The sequence below is a fragment of the Callorhinchus milii genome, unplaced genomic scaffold (genome assembly GCF_018977255.1).
Source record: "Callorhinchus milii isolate IMCB2004 unplaced genomic scaffold, IMCB_Cmil_1.0 Scaffold626, whole genome shotgun sequence".
In the NCBI taxonomy this organism is placed as follows: domain Eukaryota; kingdom Metazoa; phylum Chordata; class Chondrichthyes; order Chimaeriformes; family Callorhinchidae; genus Callorhinchus; species Callorhinchus milii.
The window spans coordinates 32877-40869 of record NW_024705367.1 but is presented as its reverse complement, the minus strand read 5'-3'; the positions used below and the strand labels follow the sequence as shown (position 1 = coordinate 40869).

Below are 7993 nucleotides of genomic sequence, written 5' to 3'. Positions count from 1 at the left end.
ATGACACCGATAACTCTGACGCCGAATAATGACTCGAGGTGCATGGACGCCACCTCCCAGATTTAATTATAAGCTATAATACTGTCGGCAGGAAATTTTACCTATTTTCTCAAGCTGTGGTTTACCGAAAACATGAGAAATAAAAAACGATCAGAAAATGAATTATTTACCTGAGCAGATGACGCCGGCATCATGGGAGTGTGAAATCCAGTAATATAATGCCAGGCCCATGAGGACAACGCCTCAGAGCAGACTCGCTCCACTGCACCGAACATACCGCGTCACAACGGACCTGAGCCTTCGCCAAAGTGAGCGTCTCCTGATGCTGACAGCGCGGCTCCACAGCCCAACTCCTTACACACCACAGCCGCGTCCAACATATCCCAACCAGAGCCACGAAAGCCATAACCACTCACTGTGCCCCATTGTTCTCCATAGTAAACCTCCACTCTTCCGGCACACGGGCTGCCGCTGTTCACCAGCCTCACCCTCGCACCCTCTGTAAAACATCACACACAATATTGAGATTCTGATCCCTATTGGACTTGCAGTCAGCCAGGATGATGCAATACATTTTACATGTGCGGAGCGCCAATCACATTGGGAGAGTGTCGCAGTGGTAAACAATACAACAGCAATAACAATGATTATAATGGTTGTAGTGAGTGCCGGCGATATTCAGTCCGCAACCCGGATATCACGTTAACAGCAGCAGCTTTTTACACAACTAACTGTGCTCGTTACAGCTACTTTTGCGAGCAAAGAGTAGTGGTATTATAATGTATATTGTTATACTTTACGTTAGATTATTATAATTAAACTAAACGTTTATACTTGTTTAGGATTATTATACATTATAAAACATTTTTATACTGTATATTTAGATTACCGAGCAGGGCGAATTTTGAGGCAATTTTCCGCACTCCAAATGCCTCTGTTTAGAGAGCAGCCAGAAGGAACCCACTAGTCAATGGGGGATCATTTTGCAGGGGATAATAATTCATTCAAAAATAGAATAATTTGTTCACTCGATCCATAGCTTTTGATGGACACCGTTGTGCGCGATTCGCTGCCGCGATTCGCCCACAAAATATATAGACGTTTCATAACGCAGTTGGTTCTGTGATGCGCAACGAGATGTTTTGGCGCTATATTAAATACAAGGATAATATTATTGTAATGTATTTAAGATCACAGTAGATTGTTATATGTTATGCTATTTTGTTATACTTAACGTTAAATAATACAGAAAAAATATACATTACATAATATTATTATACATAATACAAAGATTGCAGATTCCCCCCAAAATATGCCCAGATTCCACCCAAAATTTGTTACAGAGTATATTACTACATGTGTATCGTATAAATTACAACATATGTATCTCACGAGAACAGAATGATTTTGTTGCGGAATATCGTGCAAACCTCATAATTTGGGACTGAATTAATTGTCTATTTGATCGATCGATGGTAGGAAATCCCCAAAAGTGTCCCTGTGCCATTCGCACATGCAAGACATTTTCTTTGAGTTGTAAATCAGTTCTCTTATTAAATCAGTTAATGCGCTATTGGCAGATACACAGATGCACGCACAGAGGCAGATATTGTCGTTTTATTAGTGCATTTATAGATCGGGTGTGTGACAAAACAACTTACATAATTCATATGCAAACACAGAGAGATAGAAACTGAACAGTGCAACATGGTATGAGCTGCAGCCTCACAGCTCAGCTAGCTCAGGCATAATCACTCCGGGGTGTGGGGATTGGTTGGGGTATAAAATATCGGCATAACATACACGAGGACCACAGCATCATCGCACCCACCACCAAACTGAAATCGAGAGAAGTCCGAACACCAGGGCACAGTCTCCCCGCCGACTCAGGGCACAAATCCTGCCCCAGGCACAAACTATCCCTCAGTGCAGAGCACATCACAGCGAGGCACAAGCCGTAGCCACTAAAGTAGAGCACCAGAAAGGTACAAACTACCTCACCCCACACTCCAGGCACAGCGCTCCACAGAGCACAGCCCCTCCCGCATGCAATCGCTTGGGGACGGGCAGTGTCCAGGAGGGTCTCTGCCTAAGAACAGCACCACAGTCACGGCTATTTACCTATTGCCCAGCCACATCGTCCACAGGGCACAGCACCCAGGGACATCCTTACCCAGGAACACACAACCCCAGGCACAGACACCGCCCCAGGCCAAAGAACCACGCAAGGGCACAGCGCAAATAAATTGAACAGCGCCTCCTATGGGCAAAGACCCTCCTCAATTTAAATCATTCCAAGGCACAGCTCCTTCAGCCAGTGCTCAGGCAACACGCCCAGCAACCCGGCGGCACATCCTCTAACCCCAGGACACATCAGTCGAATGCACAGCACCAAGCACAGCCTCCCCCAGACACCAAGTGATCAAACCCCACCGCCCACAGTGTACCTCCAACCAGGCCCAGCTCCAGCAAGGCACAGCCATTCGACAGATACAGCATCTCCCAGGGGCACAAACACTCCAGGGCACTACAGGACGGCCCCCACACACCTGTTCCGGTTACAGCCACTTTCCCTTGCACAAGCCCTTGAGGCACAGCCGCTTCCGCGAGGGCAAGCCCATTAACCCCGGGAACATTCTCTCTCCCCAGTGCACGGCCTCTCTCCCAGGTCACAGCCCACTACCAAAGCAATGAACCACTCAAGGCAGAGCTGCATTAATTAGAAATATTCGGGCATCCTTGTGGCCTCTACACACAAGCCCACCAAGTGACCCACTGCGTTTCCCCCGGATTGTGTGATGGTTTCTACTCCTCATCCCCAGATGGAAGTGAAGAGAAGCCCAGTCTCAATCTCAGCCACTAATGTTACCTCAGCAGCTTCTGGCTGTGACATTGTGTTACTAACCTGCAGATTCCAACATCTTTCTCTCCAGAAATATCACTGCAGAAGGAAAAAATAGATCAAGTCAGGAGTTATCAATGCAATAATTCTCACAATCATGGATCTGATCTTCCCAGTTTCTCACATCGTAAACGGTCGGTCCTCATCTACAGGGCAGCAATTTAATGCCATCGCCGAAAAAGCTTCCAATGGGGGAGGACGACCAGTACAGATACGACAGGGAGGTAAAGAATGCATGGAATGGGGTTAGAATAGAGAGCTCGAGTGGGTGAGCGAGCACCAGCACAAATACGATGGGATGCGGAGTCAATCGGACTGAACCAAGAATTCTGTCATAGACTAAGAAACACAGCATTTGGCTGAACGTCATTTGCTGTGCAAAAATCGGTTGTGTTTCAGTTTCGAGCCGTGGAGAAGATGGCTTTTGGTGACAGTACGGAAACAGAGGAATTCATCTCAAATCCCGTTAATAGTTAGAGCACACTGTGTTTCCCTTTCGGTAAGGAGTTTGCTCACCCTTTGCTTTTTTTCCTGGTTTCTCCTATGACGTTCCCCATCAACAACAATGTGCATTTGGACAACTTGCATTTATGTAGGCATACAGCTTCATGCGAGGAGGCGACGAAGAGAAATTTATTGTTGCAAAGACCTCGATACCCATTCAAACTTCTCTGTACCGGTGGCAACATCAGGAATTTCTCATTCCCTCCCTCCTTCTCTCCCTCCGTCCCTTATTCCCTATCTCACTGAATCGTCACTGCCTCTCCGCCTCCCTTTACTCTAACCCTCCCACTCCGTCTCCCCTCCCCAAACTCTGCCACTTTCCCTCCCTTTCCGACTCCCTGCACCTCTCTCGCTCTCTCTCCCTCTCATGTTGCCCTCCCTCTCTCCCTCCTGCTCCCGTTCCTGCTAGCCCTCATTCCACCACTCCATATTTTTCTTCCTCCCCCACTCCACCTCACTCTGACCACAACCTTTCCCTCTCATATGCTTTCCACCTCTCGCTCCCTTCGCTCCACCCAATCGCCCTAAGACTCCATCTCCCCTCTCACTCACCCACACTTTACCCAGTACAAGCACTCTGCCACTCATCCTCTCCTCCTTCGCTCTTCCCGCTGTCTTTCACATCGCTCTTTCGCTCCCGCACTCCCTCGTCTCTCAATTCCCCCGTTAATCATCTCACTCCTATCTGACCTTACTCACACACTTCTACACTCTCCCTCCTCTGTATGTGCTCCCACTCTCGCCTCTATCCTTCCCTGGTCCCTCCTCTTCTATCGCTCGCCTCTCTACCCTTGCTTCCCTTTCAACCCTCTTTCTTCATTCCACTGCTCAATCAACAAAAAAGCAATACATATGTATGTAGCATTGCATGTCGGATGTACTTAACTATTCGCTGCATAGACAGAACTTGGGATCAGTATCAAGGAGACTGGAGTGCAGTGGAAGGAGGGAAATCGAAATCTCGATTAAAGTGGAGGTTTTGAAAAGGGTCTTGAAGGAGGTAAGCAAGCACGAGGCGGGGGTTGGTTGTGGTGGGTGCTGCTGTAGGATGGAATTCCAAAGGGTGGCGGTAAAGCGGCTGAAGGCCTAAATGCCAAAGGTCGATGGTGGTGGAGCAGGCCGTAGCTCGCTGAGCGAAAGGAGCGGACAGGCTTGTAGAAGCTCAGAAGTTTGCAGATGTACGGGTCAGCGACGTTATGGAGGATTTTGAAGGTGAAGGCAACAGCAATAACAAACAAAGCAACAAAAGCTTGGATTTATATAGAGCCCTACACACCCAATGGCGTCTCAGAACGCTTTACAGTAACGGATTCCGGGTCGCGCCAGGGGGAGGGGAAGGAATGCGTCCAAAGGCGCGATCGAAAAAAAAGGTCTTCAGCAGAGACCTGAGAAATGTAAGGGTGGGAGCGAGCCGAAGTGAGTGAGGAAGGCAGTTCCGGAGCCTCGGCGCATAGTGGCTGAAGAAACTGCCACCGAGAGTGAAGAGGACTCGGGGGACGAGGAAGAGGTCAGACCCGGAACAACGACGGCAACGATTACTGTTTTGAAGAGAGAGGAGGTCAGAGAGGTCGTGGAGTGCAGAGGAGTGCAGGGACTTTAAAACAAGGGTGAGGATCTTCAACTCGATCCTCTCTGGGATAGGGAGCCAATGCTGTCTGGCCAGGACTGGGGTGATCGGGGAGCGGAGTTTGTTTCGGTTGAGATTGCCGGCGGCAGAGTTTTGAATGATATGGATTTTATGGATAGTAGTGGATGGGAGACCGCCGGGGAGGGCGTCAGAGTAGTCCAGCCGAGTGTTGACAAAGGCATGGAATAGGGTTTCAGCGGCTTTAGGGTAGAGATATTGGTGGAAGACCGGAAGACCAGTATCTTGAACTGTATCCAATGGAGTTGGTGAGGATGGGGTGATAGGGTCACGGAGCTTGATGTAGGAGAGGACACGAACTGCAGAGATCAGGAGGATCTGCAGCCTTTGGATGGAGGATTTGGGAGGCCGACAAGCAGGGAGTTTCCGTAGTCACGCTTGGATGTAGAGGGTGCTGGCGGCCTGCCGTGTGAGACTGTGATGCAGACGAGCGATGCTGCGTAGATGGGGTAAAGCAGAATGGGTCGTGGCATGGATTTGGAGTAGGAAGGATCAAGCAAATCGCCTCTCACTCCTCTCCTTTCCGTCTCTCTGACTGGGCTTGAGATTGAGTTAGAACCGACACTCACCAAAGATGAGGAACAACGTCTCCATGACGGGGATGAGGAGGAGCTCGGGCCAAGAGACGAACCTGGAAGCTGAGGAGCAGCTTTTTTCACGTTCACTGAGCTCTGTGATCCCAAATCATTCACTTCTCTGTTACACACACACAGCCTGAGGTGTGAAACACACACAAACACACTCACACACACACAGACGAACACCAGCGATCGATACTGAGCGATGTTCGCAGCTGGGAAGCAGAAATTCAGACTTTCTTTCTTTCTTTCTCTCTCTGTCTCTTTCGCTGTCTTTCTCGCTCTCTGTCATAAACACACCGCAGTAGTTTATTGTTTCTGCGGCGAGCAAAGCCCTGACAGGAAGACGTGGGCTGCCGTGGAAACACAGCGTGACGAATGTTGTGCAAAGGAGAAGTGAGCTCCAACTGGTGTCACATTGTACCATTCCTCAGATTAATATTAATCATTAATTTTACGCCTGTTCTTGGGACATTGCTGTCATCAAATTCTGTGTGTGTGTATCCGTCCACAAACATAGTGTCACTGCATTCTACATTTATTCCTGTGAAACTCTATGAAATATTTGGATGGAGCAATACGAGGAGTCATTTGTAAGAAAATATAGAGTGGAGATAGCACAGATTTCCGATCTCAGTTCGACTTCACCATCTGATCTCCTCCTTCCTCTTTTCAGTTACTTACACTTTATCTCTCCGTAGTTACTTCCTCCTTTGCTTCCTTTCATTAGTTCGGGGACGTCCTCCTGACGTGAAAAACAATTTGCAGCTGCAATTTTGTGATAGTTTTCAAAGACACAAAACAACAATTGAGAGGCAGCAGGATAAATTAGAATAGCAAGCACCGAGTAGCAATACAGGTTGATGTTCACCAGCATTGCAGAGATTACATGGTGGATGTAAAAGAGAGTTACGTGTATGAGTGGAAACAATAATCAAGAAAGATCGGAATCTTTCTCCACAGATGAAAAGAGGGCCTCATACATGTGTTCAAGATTGTGAAAACGGTTTGATCAGATGCACGTTAATAAGATGTGGATCCACATTTCGGTTCATTAACAAAGAGTGCTGCTCTTTGCAGTATAGCCTGTGAAATGCATTAAAGAGTACTGATGTGGATGACGTTATATCAAAGAGAAAGAACAGGATGTTATCGTTTATTTGATATTAGGGAGTTTAGGAGGATCCGTTTTCTCACAGAGTGTGGGGAGACTGTGGAACTTATAATATAATTCTTGCATTTGCTATAGCGCTTTTCACGTCGGGAAGACGTCCCAAAGCGCTTCACAGAACACACTGTAAAGTAAATTGACTGTATATTTGTGGGCGAACACGGCAGCCAATTGCGCACAGCAGTGTCCCACAAACAGTCGTGGATTGAAAATGACCAATTTTTTATTGTTTTGGTTTTGGGGTAAGGGAGTGTGCCACACCCTCCCCGCAGAGCACAGCCCGCACCCACAAGGCACAGCACCTCCCCCAGTGCACAAACAACCCTCCACCCGCCCCCTCACACCTCGCCCGACCCCATCACATATCAACCGCTCCAAGGCACAGCCCTACAAAGGCACAGATCACCCCAGACACAGCCTCCGCACACCCCAAGGCACAAAAAAGGGCAAAGACAAGCACACGCATCCCTGACCCCCACCCCCCCCAACAAGGCACAGCTCAACACAGGCCACAGCCCCATCCCCCAATGCCCAGCCCCTTCCTCCCCAGGGTACAACCGAACTCAAACACAGACAACTCCAGGCACAGACCCCCCCGCAGCCACAAACCCTCCCCCAGGTCACAGACTACCTCCCCCAACACTGTACAGCAGCCCCCATGGGGCACAGGCCACAAACTCCAGGCACAGCCACCACAGATATAACACACCCAGGGCGCAGGCCCCCCGCACACCCAGCTTCACCCAGGCATAGACTGTCCCAGGCACAGCCCCTCCCCAACCTCATTTAAACTGGGGTGTCTCGCTTGCAAAGCGACTGCTCTAACCACTGAGCTACAGTACTCTACTTTTTTGCTTTATCTGTCCAGGCCTTTGTGTTGCTTTGAGAAATAGAGAATTAACTTGAGAGCTCCCCAGCCCTGCTGTCTTGTCGGCTTTTGAGAACATTACAATCAGATAGGGAAGCCAGTCTCGAGCCTGCAGTACCTCGACTGACAACATGGGGAGTAGATAATTCTGTATTTAAAGCTATAACTCAGCTGTCAACTTGCAAGAGAGCAAACTGGCAGATATTATTTGTGCAAATTATTACAGTTCATGTGAAATCTGATGGTAAGATGATTCCCATTCAGTCCGGGACAATTAATATTTTAAAACTGATCAGGACATTCTCTGAGAAACGCTCTCCACTCC

At 48.4% G+C, this 7993-nt stretch overlaps 1 long non-coding RNA gene across 1 annotated transcript; it reads right to left on the bottom strand.

The window, feature by feature from the left end:
- Positions 1–442: 442 nt before the first annotated feature.
- Positions 443–6275, bottom strand: LOC121852246. The gene is made up of 3 exons (XR_006086063.1): positions 5621–6275; positions 2906–2941; positions 443–499 (listed from the first exon to the last, which is right to left on the bottom strand). It is a non-coding gene; the product is annotated as an uncharacterized LOC121852246 (long non-coding RNA).
- Between the last annotated feature and the right edge of the window lie 1718 nt (positions 6276–7993).